The sequence below is a fragment of the Python bivittatus genome, unplaced genomic scaffold (assembly GCF_059951505.1).
Source record: "Python bivittatus isolate LINGU-HERP-01145 unplaced genomic scaffold, Pbiv_v1 ctg000590_np1212, whole genome shotgun sequence".
Taxonomy (NCBI): domain Eukaryota; kingdom Metazoa; phylum Chordata; class Lepidosauria; order Squamata; family Pythonidae; genus Python; species Python bivittatus.
Window position 1 is genome coordinate 6,442,978 of NW_028277086.1, and position 17,488 is coordinate 6,460,465.

The 17,488-nt window shown below is 39.4% G+C and overlaps 1 protein-coding gene across 1 annotated transcript in view; it reads left to right on the plus strand.

Annotated features, from left to right (window-relative positions):
* The window catches only part of COL22A1 (collagen type XXII alpha 1 chain), a 173,695-nt gene that overhangs the window by 3,985 nt on the left and 152,222 nt on the right, over positions 1-17,488 (plus strand). The gene's annotated exons all lie outside the window — the stretch shown is intronic.

The window sequence follows — 17,488 nt, forward strand, 5'->3', positions numbered from 1 at the left end:
TTAAGATCATGATTCTTCATTCTGTACTTTGGAGCAACAGAACAGCTCTTTGTGTGTGTGTGTGTGTGTGAGTGTGTGTGATTTATCTCCTATATTCCCCTCACTCTACACTTCACAAGGCTAGACATATCTACTTCCCTCCCCAGTCCCTCTGAAACTTGGGTTCATGTCAGATTCAGCCCAAAGAACTCCAAGAGACGATGCAAATACAGCTCTATGGTGATTATTAGCTTCAACCTCAAGACAGAAAATCTCCCCAGACTGAACCCTAGCTCCCAAGCCAGCCAGCCACAACACCATGAATTCCTTAGGGAGGTGCCAGCCTCATCTTCTTGAACTTCCCACACTCCTGCTGGGGGCTAAGAACATGCTTATCTCCCTGAGCCTGGCCTTCATAAGTCCATTCCATCACAGTTCAAGTCTACAGGTCACCCTCAGTTCTATTATCTGAGTCTTTCTTTAAATATGGACCCAAAACTGGATACTATACTTGATGAGGGTTAGTTTACTTCCCAAAAGCATCTGTTTTCAGCCCTAGTCTTGAATCTTCAAACTATCACTTCCTTGCTCCTATTATTAAGTTGGTACTCTATTTTCTTCCAAAGAAGCAGGGTGATCCCATTTTCCCCATGTATAAAAACCCTGTGAAATAGGACAGGCTGATATCAACTAGAGGTTCATTCCATGAGCTTCAAAACTGGTTAGGTTCAGCAGCTGTCCTCTTCTTGTTCCAACCGAATGTCCTATACCAGAGATGGGGAAACTATAGCCTTCCAGATCTTTGTTTGTTTGCTTATTTAAAACATTTATATAGCCACCCATCTTAAAACAATTCTGTGGCTTACAACCAATGAAACAGTATAAACCACCCAGAGTCACTTCCTCATGAGATGGGCGGTGACCAAATCAGAAAAATGAATAAATGAATGAATGAATGAATGAATAAATACAGTATAAAACTGTATAAAAGCCAACAATAATAAAAATAAAAACAGGAAAACCTGGTGCCGCAGCCACACTTCTCTAATGCACCCACATTCTCCTCCCACTCTGGCCTTGGCCTATCCCAATGCCTGGGGGAAGAGCCAGGTTTTAAGTGGTCTCCAGAAAGATAGAAAGATAGGGGCATGCCAGGTTTTAGGGGGAAGAGTGTTCCATAGGGCAGGGGTGGCAATGGAAAAGGCATGCTTCCGAGGCCCCACAAGATGGCAACATTGAAGGGAAGGGACCTGGGGTGGTCCTACTGTATCTGCTCTGGTGGGATGGACAGATGTCCTCAGGGAGAGGTGGTCCTGCAGATAACCTGGTCCCATCCCAGGTAAGGTTTTAAAGGTAAAATAACCAGCATTTTGAACTTCACCCAGCAGGAAAGTAGGAGCCAGTGCAGCTCGTGCAATAGAGGTGTAACAAATTTAGAGATGCCCACCACTGCACATGCCACTGTATTCTGGACTAGTTGTAACTTCTGGGTGGTCTTCAAGGGCAGCCCCATGTGGAGCACATTGGAGTAATCCAAATGGGAATGTTGGTGAATTACAATTCTCAGCATTGTGACTGCTGTGGGACTTTGTAGTTCAGCAATATCTGGAGGATCACAGGCTGATTAGAGAACTACATCCCACTGCCTTTTGATCCTATATGTACCTAATCCTCTCATCCCATTGTCCAGCTTCTGTTCTCCCTTGTCACCTGATGGATAAAGAGGTGAATGAAAGCATTTCATCATTCCTAAGTTTGCAAAGAGTATGATTCATTTGAGTCAATCCACATATACAGCAAGCCTGCAATATATCAATTTTATTTTTATTCTGTTAAAAAATGCTCAGAAATGACTAACAATGGAAACTGAGTAATGGAAAGCAATAGATAATGCACCAGACACAGAAGGAATAGGTTCCAAGAGAATAGGCAGATATGTTTGAATGACCTCCAGTCTATACATACTGGAGAATGAACTCCAGCCAGAGAATATGGTCTGTCTTCTATTGCTTTAGCATATGTGTTGTTTCTCAAGTATCTGAAAAATTACAGATAGGTGAGTTTCCATGTCCCAAAGAATCATCAATCATGATTAGGCTTATTCAACCAGCTACATCTTGGTTTACTGACTCTTTGATTATGTGCTATCAAGTAATCGTTGACTCTTAGCAACCACATAGATAGGTTTTTCTCCATGATGATCTGTCCCTAACCTGGTCCTTCAGGTCTCCCAATGGTGTACCATTGCCACTGTAGCTGAGCCCACCTACCTTGCTGCTGATCATCCTCTTCTCTTTCCTTCCACCTTTCCCAGCATCAGAGCCTTCTCCAGAGATCTGGGTCTTCTCATAATGTGTCCAAAGTAAGATAATGGTCATTTGTGCCTCAAGTGAGAATTCTAGGTTGATTTGGTTAATGATCCACTAGTTTGTTTTCTTGGTTGTCCATGGTATTCTAGGAAGTCTTCTTCAACCCTTTCAAGTTAAAAAGGATCAATACTCTTCCTAACCTGCTTCTTCAAAGTAGCTATATCTTACTGTCTTGGATATTCAATTATGGATTTCATTTAGATTTTGTTCCTGCTGATAAGTTGGTGAACTACAGCATCCTGACAGCCTCAGACAGCATGGTAAATGTATAGTAGAGCAAGATCTGGAACTCCATATTTTCCTCACTCCTGATCTACAATAGACAGCCAAATGGAATCCACTTACCACTGCTGATTCTCACAGTTCATAACTTGCTTAATGTGTTATTTATAATACAGTTCTCTTGCCCACTTTTATTTATACTTTCCTGCTAATTCTAGAAATTATTTTTCATTACTTTCTGAATCAGGTGTTTTGTTTTGTTTAATGTCTGGTTCCTAAATTGACACTGTGTGAATTATCCCATTTCTTTTAGCATATTTATTTGGAGTTAATTTCCACTGAACTCAGAGGTCTCACTTAGGAATGTATTGGGTGGCACTGTTACCTTTCGGCAGACTTGTATGTATTTCACCCCAGATTATTCTTTTAGATTTGCACAGACTTTTTTTTTTTTTTTAACAAAAATGTCTTTCTTTATAATGGGATTTTCTTTCTTTTTTCCCCCAGCAGGCTGTTCATGTAACTAAAGTCACATTTTGAATGAACTTCGTTTTTACTCCCTCCCATGTGTTCAGCTCCCAGGATCCCTGAACTTTTTGTAGTTGAGTTGGAAACAGAATTTCAGCTGGTGTAGCTTTTCATGCAAACTATAATCATGGAGTTCCATAAAATTGCAGGTGGTCCTCATTCAACAACCACTTGTTGAGCAACTGTTTGAACTTACGACAATGCTGAACGAGTGGTAGTTATGACCACCGCTCATACTTATGGCTCTTGTAGCATCCCACAGTCTGTTTTGCAACTTCCTTGTGGCTTCTGACAAGCAAAGTCAATGGGGAAGCTGGCAGGAAGTTGCAAGTCACAGTCACCTGAGGTCCTAACTTAATGAGTGACATGGTTCTCACTTAAAGACAGCAACTGGGACAGCCGGAACTGCTGTTACTAAGCGCCATCGTCACGTGGTTTTTTGACTTACAACTGTGTCACTTAACTATGGAGTTTCTGGTCCCAATTAGCATTGTTAAGCGAGGACTACCTGGATTTTAAAAGAATTAGGGTCCCAAACAACTACCCCCTCCTTAAAAAATGATCCTGTTCCACTCCTTACCCTAAATGTTGTGCTGTTGGTCTGTATGACAGCTGTTTTGCTTCTGCTCATGCCTTTTGCTTCAAATATAGCTTCCTTTTTGTCTGTGGGATGTGGGGTCTTCTCCACGTTTTGTGTTAGGACATGACAATATGGTCTGTGGTTGCTTTTGAGAACAATACAGGAGTATAATTTACAGTGACTATAATACATTCCCTATGGAACCTTTCCATTGTTCTTCACATCTGGCTGTACCCAAGTTAGTGGCCGATGGCTCTGTAGTCCAAGAATTCTATGTCTCATAGCACCTGAAGCTGTCAATCAAGTGTCCAAGCAACATCCTCTAATAACAGAGTTTAGAACTTCCTGTCTTCCCCTCCCAACTTTGGGTAAACTTAGCTGCTGAATTACAGACCACATAATAACAAGCAGCAGACCACTTAATGGCAGATGCTAGAAAAAGAACAGCATCCCAAAATAGACATATTTTGTGTGAAAAAAAATAGCTGGTGGCCACCTTCCAGCTTGGAGGAACAACTGGAAGATTCATATGACTTAAAATCTTGTTTAACAACTTTTGTCTCCTTCTTAACATATCCATAAACTTCTTGTCTTCTGCAGTGGAGGAGTTAATTTTAAATCAGACCCTCTTCTGTTAAAGTCGGGATTTAAACTCCCACATGGAAAGCAGACTAGGAAATAGTAAGACATTGCAGAGATAAAGGTGAAGGCTGGGAAACAAAGCAATGATCCAAGGTGGAAATGTCCTGACATGTGTTTTAGGAGAAATGTCAGGGTGGATAGTAGAATATATTTTAAAACTATATTTTAAAGAGGGTGAGGTTTACACTAATTACACACAGACACAGTAACCTTGCTGATCATTTCCTGCATCCAAATTGGTTTCTTGGTACGGTACTCTATTGAGTGACTGTAAAACTGATTTTTTTCTTACATAAAAATAGGTATGTATGACTTTCTGTTTCACTGCTAGAGACAAGTCTTTCAGCATCCTGCAGAACACCAGTGCAGGATAATGGAAGGACTGGAAATATTGGGGTTCCTATATTTTGGTAGCAAAATCTCCCTTCTATTACAAACATTAATTGGACTAATATGGGCTCCGAATGCTCTAGAAAATTCCTGCTCTGGGAAGCCCTTGAAATCAAGTACAGTAAAATGAAGATCCTGATCTTTGCAAAGAGTCCTAAACTGCATGCCTGGAGGATAAATGGCCAGAGTATTGAACAAGGGGAATCTTTTAAATATTCAGGCATGGTTTTCCATTGTTCCATCAAACGCAGGGCACACCAAAGTTATGTCATCCAAACTGTTCAAAAAACAATGGCCACAATTCAGTCTTTTCGTTGCACCAGAGGAGCACAGCATATCATCTGCACTGAAGCTATATTCAGTGCACGGCTACTTTTTGGTGCCCAGCTAGGACCTTACCCTTCCTTTACTCCCCTTGAAAGGGTACAATCTAATTCCTAAGGGTAATTCCAGGTAGTCCCTTGCATTCCAAATGAAGTATTAAGGAGGGAGGCAGGACTGTCGAAACTCGAAACAGGTGCATGGACCTGTATCACAGCACATTGGTTGAAGCTACTGTTCTTTCCCACAAGTTTGAGTTCTTTCCTTATTGAGGACAATTACAAATCAATATGGTTCGGGACCATCTCACAAAAACTTCAACATCTCAGCTTTTCCCTGTAGGCATTCCTAATTATGGGTTATGCGTGTGCACTCAGCGCATTTAAACAACGTATCAAAGACCTGGAAACCCAACAGGAACAGTCTGCTCTACCTAAGAATGCTTTTCTGATCAGTCAATCCCCTATTTACAAACCAGCGAGATCCTTACACCACATAACTGTTTCCAAATTCTGAAGAGCTCTAACTTTAGCACGCTTCAATGGTCTCCCCATAGCAGTTTTGGAGGGCTGATACAAAAAAGTCCCCTATGAGCTAAGAGGGTGCTCCTGTGGACAAGGGGCTGTTGAAACTACAGCTCGTGTCCTGCTATACTGTACCCTTTATGAGGACTCAAGGACCCACCTTATAACTCCTTACCTGGTAAAACACCTGGGAAATTCTAATCTTTTGTATGTATAGATGTTGTTATCAGTATGATTCAGTCTCCTTGAATGTAGCTACAGTTTGTTTTACTGCCTGTAAAATTAGGCAGACTTTTATTACCCACTGATGAACTCACCACCAATTATAATATTTTATCTAGTTCTGTTTTTATTTTTTATGGGTTTTTGTTTGCAATTCTGGTCAGTGACCATAATAAAAATATTCATTCATTCATTGGGGTTGCAATATTTTGGTAGCAAAATTTGCTGGGTGAGCGAATGTAGACCACCACTCTTTTTTCTAAGCAACCTATGGTTACAATGAAAATATAATCATAGGGAGCTTAAAATACAAATGGAAACCATAACCAGGGGAGAATTTCCTACATTATAATGAGACTCACTTTACTTAAAATTCTTTTTAAGAAATACATATTCAGTGCTTCTGTTTTCACATGGATCTCATTTTTCCCTAATTCTTAATAGACTAATTGTTAGTTCTGGACTCAACATAAAATGGTGAAACATTTGTGGATACAGATATTCTGGAGCGTTGACCTTTTTAGCATTTCATTTAATTCCATTTCTGTTTGGCCCCTCTGACACATAAAATTTAAGATAAGAGCATAAAAGGTGATATAAAATATATAAAAAATATTTTTGAAATGACGAATCAGAAATGCAAAAATACTCTACACAAAATAAACCATTGCAATTTGACAAGGCAGCTTGACAACCAAAGCTTATCCAGATACGAATATCTTTGTCTGGACAAGGAGAAGATCAGAGTTGGAAAAAGGCTGAATTTCCTTGGCAGGAAATCTCAGAGTTTGGGAGCAGGCATCTCTCATGTTCTCACTGAAAAAACAAAACAAAAAAATCTCTCTTCCAGTTCTGGTGGGAGAGACTGAAGAGATTTAAATGTATATTATTGAACGTTTCCAGGAATGGTGTAGTTGTTACACTAAACTTAACTAGGAAGACATATGCACATAAAACATGTATCCATAAATGTTTCACCATTTGTTTCTTTGCTGGATCCAGAAAACGAATTGTATTTCATGCTCCCATAAGATAGCAGTTATGGTTATATTTCTGACTATCACCCAAACGTGAATCTCAGGTCTCAGAGCTTCATTCATCAGTACATGAAAATCTGAGTATTCGAGAGGAGTGTAACCTTATTCAAGGCAACCTGAACACCTATTGACTGATCTACATTTTGACTGAGAATAGTGTCCCTCATGAACACTAGATGCTAAGTCATCGCCCACCAATTAAATATCATTATGTAGGACATAATACAAGACAGAACTTTAAGGAAAACGACAGTCCAATAACTATGAAGATGAACAGCTATCTTGAAGAATTGGTGTGGTCAATGATCTTAAGTTGCATAGAGATCTAATAAAATTAAGATGCACATGTCCCACTAGACCAGTTACTAGTGTAGACTATTTCTCTCTAATGTCCATGGTTTAACTTGTCCTGTGGTTTTGGGGCAGATTTTTGCTCTGCAAAAATGATGCCACTTCTAGGCATGGGAGGAATGCAGAACAGGAACATGGGAAGCTGGGGAAGAGGGAAATGGACAAAATCATATAGTTGAGTGGTTTGAATTCCTTCTGCTCAATGGCAGGATGATGGGTGGATCTTTGCCTCAACACCAGCCCAAACCATATAGATTTGGGCTGGAGAAGGTTAAAAGGTTGTTGAGCAAATTAATTACAAAGACCTCTTTTCCTTCAAATGCTACCCATTGCATTAACATATGCAAATACATCAACAAATCCTTTTTGGAGAATTCAGCTATTCTGGCAACAAGTGAATTAAGAAGTCAGGAATTCTCTCAGCTTTCAGTTTCCTTACATCTGATTTTATTTTCCTCCCACCACAAGTTAATTATGGTCCTTTTTACCAAGAAAGTTAATTTCCTATATTTCCTCACACTTAAAGCAAACTAAATTCTCGTTAGAAATGGATGGATCACATAAGGTTGACTTTGCTTAACTAGAAAGAAATCAAGGCTTAAGTGTTGTGTAAGGTGCGTGTATTGATCTTCCTATGCCTTTTGGTTCACTGGTATATTGAAAAAACTAATAAATCTCTTTAATGGTCTGCTTTGGGGACGAAATTGCTAATTGGTCAAATGTTTGTTCTCATAAAGTCAATATTTATAGGCAGATTGGAAGTAGGAGTGCAGGGAAGTTCCACTTGCTTTCTGAAATTATTTATTCCTGCCCTTTAATTTTTAAAAAACCTTTGCACTTACAGCAGCACAGAAGAACTTTTTTTGGCCTCCTGGCTATTGCAGGGAGCTCTAGAAAACAACTCTAAGCTCAAAACGTTGCTGTAAGTGCATCAGGCTTTTTAAAATATTTATTAAAAACTAGGTGAGGACTTCCACCTTGTAAAGTTTAGAAAGCTAGTACATATTTCTGGCACCAATGCCCTGATGTACTTACCTCCTGAAAAGAAAACAAGCAACAGCCCTAATTCATCAGCACAAAACAGTTAAATAGAATTTGTTGCCTGTCTGAATGAATAAATCTGCCAATCATTATATCCCAAACTGTATTTTCCATTTATGACGAAATGTATGCATTGCACTCCGTTCTTATCAAAGCACCCATGAGCTACGTTCTTGCCCATCCTGATCTAGAAAAGAAACTTTTTTCCACCTCTAACATTTTTTGCTGCAAATCTTCTCCTCTGTCTCATTCTTTCTCTCTTGTCTACAAATTCCAGACTGTGAGAAAAAGCCCACACTTTGCTGTTTGATCAGTGATAAGCAGGGGAATTCCTGACCCACAGGAACATGTTTAAAGTCCTGTTTCCTCTACTTTGCTTCATGTTTCCAGACATTCTTATTCAGTTCACTCATTTATCAACCTCAGCTGTCTGTTGTTTGCTCTTCTTTCTGGGGACCACCATGTAGGAAATAGATATCTCATCACAGGCAATTTCCAGACTTCTGGAATTCTGCATTTTTGCACATTTGCGAGTTGCCACAGTAAAGAAGGATTTAATTTATTGTATTGGATATTATGTTTAGACTAATGAGCAAAAGTTCCCCAAGGAGATTATTTATGAACAGGGATTATAGCAAGAGCAAGGACATTTTCACAGACCAAAGGTGGGGTTGTCCGTAATAATGGTCACTGGCTTAAAGTTGAACTTGACAGATGTGACTGGGCAAACAAAGTCCCACTCCCTTTTAATGTGTGTTACCTGCATTGCAAGCACATAGAAAAGGGCAGGGTTTTTATCATGTCTGCTATTTTGAAGCCAGTGACTGTTACGGAAGATGCCCCAATCAGATAAATGTTTTTTTTTTTTTTTAAAGGAGGGTGTACTTTGGGTGTCAAGGGACACAGGAGGCAAAGCCGCATCAATTAATTGGGGACATGCCTTAGGGGGCTTTCCCATGTTCTTTGGAAAAGATGGGCCTTAAAGGGACTATTAGATGGTTATTTTAAAGGTTTAAGCCTGTTCTAGGCTTTTAGGTCCCAACAAGTAACAACGTTTAGCCAACCTTATCTGAGTTCAAAAGCTAAGCTGGGTTGGGTTGAGCTGGGTTAGGACTTGGGTGGGAGCTCACAAGGAAATCCCAATAATGTAGCTTAGGCTGGAAAGTTTAAAAAACCAGAAGTAAATAGCAAACCAGTTTCATATCCAGAAAATTTGCCAAGATATGCCATACCAATTTGAAAAGTTGCCAATAAAATTATAGGAATGTGTTCATGAAGAAATTAAGTCTTGACTCAAGGACATTTTTTCAAGTTTATAAACCTAAGAAGGCAGAACATGGCATTGCTGGTTCTCAAGCGCATGGTCAGAGGAGGACTTGGAGACCCCAGAAAAGTGAACTGATGGCTACATGAGGTCCATAGGCCATAGGATGTCCACCCGTGCCCTGTTCTCCAGGCTGCAACTTAGAGTTGTTTCACTGGCAACATAAAGTGGTGCATGTTCAGCTACACTTGACTGTTATCCTTTGTCAAGGTGCTCAGTACATGCTCATTGGCATCACAGAGATTTGTGACATTTGAAGGTGGCTGCAAATGTCATGCATTGTAACAGGCACTATTTAATATAAATAATATAAGACAGCTCTCCTTAACATTGAGCTCAACTTCTGATGTTTTCATGGCTACACCCGTGCCCTTCTCTTGGCAACAGAATAGAAATGATTTGTCACTGTCTTCTGGGATTTCGTTTCAACTTCTCAGTCTAACCTGCACCCCTAGGATTACTAGTGATCTTGCATCCAAGTATTAATTAATCCTGCTTAGCTTTCCAGCACCAGCCAAAGTCATCTAGATGCTTTCAACTGAGTTGTCCCTTAAGTTGAACCAGTCTTGTGATGACTCTATAGATACATTCATGTAGTTTTCTTGGCAGAAATATTTTCCATTGCCTTCTTCCATTGGGATTGGTGGCAGTTGCTGTTGACTCCCCAGTGTAGCCCACAGCTCTGGAATCCCCTGGTGATCCCCCATCCAAGTACAAATCAGGCTTGACTCTTACTGTGTAAGCTTACTGTGTAAGCTAACACAAGATCAACTGATGAACATGCTGAGATACCCGGCTGTTCAAAGGTTTATGCAAGCTTTGGGCTACATTACCAAAACAAATATTCCTTCATACCTTGTTCTATGTAAGAGAAGCATGGATCTTTCTTTTTCTAAACCAGATTTAAACTTGTTGCCTCCTCCCTTCTTCCCCTGCCCAGTGTTCAATGCCTATAAAAAGGCATGACACATTAGTTCTTTTATTAACACAATTCCTGTACTGTTCTAAAAAAGAAAAGGTTAGATTTCATCCCATGGAGCCAGAATAACTTCCCTCCAAATATAAATAGCAGGAGGCAATTGGGTGTGTGTGTGTGTGTGTGTGTGTGTGTGTCTGTATGTCTCTCTCTGTTTGTAAAAACTGTGCCCTCTAAACAAATCTCTTAGTAAGCATTTTTGGAAACATGGAGAATCATTTTGAGATTATTTTGGTACTACTCAGGAATAATGTACAATTCAAATTCTACTTGACTTCATTTTCATTTTGAATCTGATTTCATTTTAAAGTTGTTCCTAAAGTTTATTTAGACAGCAATGCAGGGTTCTCTATCTCCCTTTCCCTTTGTATAGTAGAAGTCTAGAAGAGTATAAGGTTTCCTAAAATTGAAAAAGATTTAGAAGAAATGATACATAGCCCCTCAGAAGCTTTAAAATCCTTCTGAAATCACAACCAAATTGTTATCGTTTTGATGCAGTCAAAGGGGAAAAATATGGAACACATGGGAAATTATCATCATTATTGTGTTTCATTAAGCTCATTCTAATTAAATTGAAACATAAAATTAAGCAAATGTAATCCTTGTCTAGGTCCTCCTTATTTTAGGAGGGTGGTATTCCATATGCCAGCGGTTCTCAAACATTTTGGTCTTGGGGGCCCTTTACATTCTTAAAAATTATTGAGGGCCCCAAAGAGCTTTGGTTTGTGTGTGTTATATCTATCAATATTTATCGTATTAGAAGTTAAAACTGATACATTTTAAAATATTCATTTATTTGACTTCGCGGACCCCCTGAAAGTGTCTCTGAAGTAGTTAAAAACATCCATTGCTGTTTTTCTTTTCAGGCTTACTTTTAATTTACTTAAGTTACAGTTAAGCTGCTGGAAGAAACCCCCTGATGGTAATGGTTGTTTAATAAGGGAATTATGAGAATCTGGCGTGTGCTGTCCTTTGAGCAGAAGATACAGCTGAATTTCTGCCTATAACCAGAGGTTGTCTTAGATTGTCTATGATATCCACTTCTGATAGAGAGATCTTCTACAGAAGGACTTCTCCTGCTGATCTAACTGGTCAGGTTCTCAGAGGAAGAGATGTGATCTCTCAGATAGTCCTACAGCCAGGAGACCTCATTTTGTTCATGCGTGTCTGTGGAGTCTATTTTGAAATTAAAAAGCTCCCACACCAATACAGTGATTTTTACCTCACATTCCTTCTGTCTGCTCTGCTTAAAATTCACTCCTTTTTCCTTCAAATGTGGGCAAATTTGAGATACAGCTGAAATTCTAGTTGAAGCTGGTTAAAATTGTTCTGGCAGACCTCAAGGAAAATTATTCATGGATGAAAATGACCAATTAGGAAAGGTATCCTCAGATCTATATGGCTTGTGGGATTGAAACATGACTTGTTCATGTGTGCTGACTTTAAGAAAAGCAAATTTCCTGTTTTGGAAAAACGAGGGAAGGCACAGAAAACAACACTGCTGTTGCCATAAAGTATGAATGAATGGTATCACCATGATTTTTGAACATTTTTTTATATAGCTTGATATGTCCTTGACTACCAAAGGCTTTTGATGGCTTACAATAACATTTGGAATACTATGTACAGTTGTATCATTGAGCTTCAGGCAGGATGTAGGAGTGTTGGCAAAGTTGTTGAAAAAGAGAATCAAATGTAATTCACAAACCTCTGTACATAAAGGTTTGATCCATGATGAGGGATGACAGGAACTGAGCTCCAGAAATATCTAGAGGGTCATAATTTTCCATCCTTGCTGTCCAGGGGTGGAAACTAAGCAAAAAGGGGTACTATTTTGATTCCAGAAGTGGATACAGTATCGGTTTTGAAAATGTGATGAGGATATATGGGTATATTCTTGTGATGTCATTATGTGATGAAATCATAATGCCAGCAATGTCACATACCCTCCTTCCTCCCGGCTTGCGGATGTCCATGAAGTAATTATTAAAGAGGGAAAAGGAACACCATTTTACAAGGACAAGTTACCATCCTAGACAAAAAAGTTGAGCTGATTATATGCCAGAGAATTCCATCAGTATTTAGCCACAGAGTCCATGTGTCTGTCTCCAGCAGGCAAAAATATATTTTCCAAGTCTCAGCTGGTCCTTGTTCAGGAATGTCCAAACTTCATCTGTGTCAGGAACCATTAATAGCTTCTTTTAAAAGCAAGAGATCAATATGGTGAGAACTCTGATCTAAACATAGTATTGGGAGCAAGGAACTGTACTCAACAAGTGCAAAAACATTAAACTTAAATTCCTTTTTAAAATCTTTTTTTTAAAAAATCTGTAGTAATTTTATTAAAGATTATAATTACAACAGTAATTACAACAGTAAAACTAATACAAATTGGAAAAAAAAAGATAGAAGAATAAAAAGAAAGAGCAAAAGGTGCAAAAAAGAAAGGAAAAAAGAAAAAAGAGAAAGAAAGAAAAGAAAAGAAAAAAAGTAAGAATATAATAAAGAAAAAGAAAAGAAATATATAAGAAAGTGACTTTTCATCTTCATGGTGAAGAACATCTTCCTTAAATCATAGTTAATTTATGATAACATACCGTATCTCAAGACCTCTTGGATATATCCTCCAGGAAATGCTTCCAAGATGCTTCATCTCAATGTTTCTTTCACTTCACTCAAGAGCCAAAATGCCAATTAAGTTTTGCATATCAAAAGTTGAATCTCAGCAAACTGGGACCATATCTAGCACCTAGGTTCACCCAGTACATTAAACCATGGTTTGATTTTGCCAGGGTTTATAGAAGAAACCCCTACTGCTTCAACCACACGTATTAATCCAGAATAATGGTTTACAAACTGCTACAGCTAGATTTGCCCTAGATAGTATGCCAAATTGAAACATAAATATACTTAATCTAGACTGCTTAAATAATTTAGGTTTATAGATTAGCCTTTCCCAATGAGGTAACTGTAACAAACTGGGAAGGGAGATCATTTAAAACACACTTACCAGACCCCTTTTTTAAGGCTCCCCTTAAAAGGTACTTGGGATCAGCTGGCACCAGTCAGGTTTAACCTCTGGAACTATAGTCTATCTGGGAGTCCTTCCAACCAGAAGAAGCCCCACTGTAGGCAACCATACTTCATCATGATGACTCCAAACTGATGAACTGTACATCGGGATTCATCATGCATTTCCAATCTTTTGTACTTGCAATCTGACACTGGAGGCAAGTATTAAATGGGTAACATCTCTGCTCCTCTTCCCTTTGAGGCCTGTGAATCCAGATCTAGATCAATTTCCAAAGTCATGTATAGGAGGGCGCCCTAAACTCATTGCCTTTTCATCCAAGCAGACAGTTTCCTTTCAAGTGTTAAATGGTTACATTTACAGTTGCCAGAAAATGTTGTTTTATTTTGCATCCCTGCCAACAGTACCCTGTGGTCCCCATTTTGTGAGAGTGCCCCCAACATGCTTTCCAAATTCCAAATCTGCCTAACAGACTGAAACTTTGCTCAAACTATATAGATTGTCTAAGCGTGTCAATACCTTGATTGTACTAATTACTGGCTGAGTTCTTCTTATCAAAATAATTCAAGTTCCAATTAATGAACTACAGGAGACCTGATTTTATTATTAATGACAGTAAGATGCTCATCCAAGAGACAGTGGAACGGCTAAATCCTACATCAGTCTAGCTCAGTGATGGTGAAGCTTCTGGGCTTGGTGCTTCAAAAATTCGGAAAATGCCTAACTTGACTCTGCTAGTGTGTCACCCTCCTTCCCCCCCAAAAAATAGAAACCATTCTTTACATATTCATTTATTTAAAAAAAATACAGTCCAATCATATGTGGTGCTATGTATTATATAAAGAAATGCCAAATAATTACAAAAATGAAATAGAGTAATACAAACTCAGTTTCTTTGGTAACTCAAATAATGAGAATAGTTGTCATCAGCTGTTGGTGAATGCTGGCGTGTCACCTAAAACGTTGCGGTGTGTCACCTTTGACACACATGTCATAGGTTTACCATCACTGGTCTAGGTGCTCTATGCAGCCGATGAAGTGAGCTGCAGTTCATGAAAGTGTTTTCCTTTTAATAAACTTTGTTAGTCACCAAAGGTGCTACCAGGTTCTCAATTTCTTTAAGCTACAGATCCCTAACAAGAGAGAGAAATGGACATCAACCTTGTGATGTTTTACATGGACAGTATTGATATTTTCCAAAATATTTAATGCCAGGAATTGCTGAATTGCTGTGTGTGTTCTTGTGAAAAGCTTCAACTGCATCTTATGGAGTTGCTAGGACACCTACTGGACAATGGTTAAAATATACGGCCTGGCACAAAACCCACTTTTTAAAACCGGCTGCTGTGAATGCTGGAAGGTTTCCAAATTCTGAAGAAGACTTCAGAATTTGATCTTGAAAGGAGAAAATGTTACAACCCCATCCCAGATACGTTGGCTGGGAAGTAGGTCCCGCTGATTTCAATGCGGCTTACCCAAAAACAGATGTGCATAGAATTGCCACTACGTTGGTATAACCAGATGTTTCCTGAGCTGTTAATGCTGGTGGTGGATGATGAGTGCTGAAGTGTAACATGTGGCAGACACCACTTCTAAATTTACATCCAAATTCAATGATATCCCTACTAGATTTTGATGCGAGGTATAAATGTACAGCAAAATGCGGTGGTGAACAGTGAACATGTTTAGAAGGTTCAAAATGAGCACATTTGCCTATCTTCCAATCATTTAAAAAAAAAAAAAATAGTAGGGCTGTGCGCACCACCAAAATAATTTAGCGCAACTGCTGTAGAGCTTTTATGTCTCTGCTGTTCCTTACAGTATCTTGTCCTTTTTCATGGTTATGTTTAAGCTAAAAAAAGGTGCAGCTAGTTTAAGAGTTGTATTAAAGCAGCCACAAATCTTTACCCCCCTCCCCAGGCCGATGCAGAAACTTGGGAAAGGATCAGCTGTTTTAAAGGATAGCACAGCCAGGCTGGGCTCATGCTCTTGCAGCATCTGAAGCCCTTCTTCCAAATTATTTCCAAAAAGAATACATATAGAAGCCCAACATAGTAAGACATTTCCTGCCACATGTGCTACCTTCACTGTCATTGGAAATAGCCCATTTCTCCCCCTACGGACATTTCTGTTACATTAGCATTCTCAGTGGTTTGGATTTATCCCACCTTTACCCCCGATACAGACTGCTATGAAAAAAAATCTGTGATCGTGTTTCCTGCCAAGAGATAGACAAGCCTATATTTGAAAACCCTTTAAAGGTACAGCTGTAAAAATGGTACACATGCAAAGAGAGACTCAAACTTGCATCCATCCAAGAACCATGAAACCCCAGCCAAAATAGAAGCATTTCCCCCCACCACTGAACAGCAGAGTTCCAACATTGGAGGCAGACATTAAGAAGACCCTGCCTCATGTTCCTTGCAAAGCATCTGTTAGCAGGGAATGGAGTGAAGAGCTTCTCCCCCAGCTTCTCCCACCCAAACAGGCTGCTAGGGAAGAATGTGATCCCACACCGATTCCTAGCAATGCAGGATTTTATGCAGTACAAACAACCACTGTTCCAGTGTTGTCCAAACTTGGCCACTTTAAGATGAGTGGACTTCAATTCCCAGAATTCCCCAGCCAGCCATGCAGGCTGGGGAATTCTGGGAGTTGAAGTCCACTCATCTTAAAGTGGCCAAGTTTGGACAACACTGGACTGTTCCATTTCCCACATTACCTTCTATCTGTGGCAATCCTTCATAGACGCATGTGTCCATTTATAAATATGCAGATCTATACATTTGTTTATGTCCTGGGATAAAGCACCATTAAAAAAAAAACCTCAGGAATGTCCTATCTATGGTCAAAGAGACAAGAGAATTGCTACAGACGGCCCTATGCATAGCCTGCAGCCTACTTGAAATGTTTCAGCCAGTTCAGCTCAGAAAGCACTACTGTAAATAGGCCCAAGTCTCCACAGAAGAGGAGAGAAAAGCCCTGAGGATAATTTCAAGTCTTCTGTCCTCAAGAGTCTTCTGTCCTTTTTCATTAATCTTCTCCCTTTGGGCCTCCAACAAAGACTTTTCAATCTGCTCTTTCAAAAACGGGTGAATTTGCAGTTGCTGTGTCTGTATGTAATCTCCAGCCCTGTTGGTTAAAAAGGATTGACAACATCCCCTTTCTTCTTAACCTCACCTTTTGGGGTGATTATTAAAGAACAGGGTATCTCATGAGAAAGCCACAAAGCCGACAATTGTTTCATGTGCAGAAGCTTTGGTGTGAGGTTCGCTTTCAGCTATATTTATCTCTTAGAGATATGGGCTAGCTAAGACCCATTCAAGAAAAGTCATGAGACTAAATTCATGAGAGAGCAGAAGTAGTTTTTATTCCTTATTAAATAAAAACTTGACAGTAAGACTCATGAGCACTCCAAAGGGTAAGATAATGAAATAGTGTATAGTATTGGGAGTAAATCTTGAGACCACATCCCAGTTAATAGATTCTAAGCCTTAAATTCTAAGTTAATTCCACACCAATAAAAGAATAATGATCTTATCCATATTAGAACAAAGCTGGGGGAGCTATGTCATAGAAATTACATGCTCACCTTTTGTGGGTGACCCTCCTTCCCTCTTTCTTATGCTTCTTTCAAAGAGAGTTTCTGCTCTCCCTGCAAGATCTGCAAGCGAAGATCACTAGGGACACAACTTCAAAGTGTTTCCTGGAAAATGCCTTTGGCTAGTCTTTCTAAGTAAATCCACACACCTAGTGACTTCTGCCTGGGTTGCAATCTAAGCATGGTTGCTGCTAGGCTTCATGACTAAGTCAGTGTGGTGTGTTTTCACATCTTTCTTATCAGAAAACTCTACTGGAGGGTGCCTACTTTCCATGAAAACCAACTGCTCAACCTACCTGGTGCTTTCGAAAATGGCTGAGAAGTTGCCTTTTACTGAAATATACTGACAG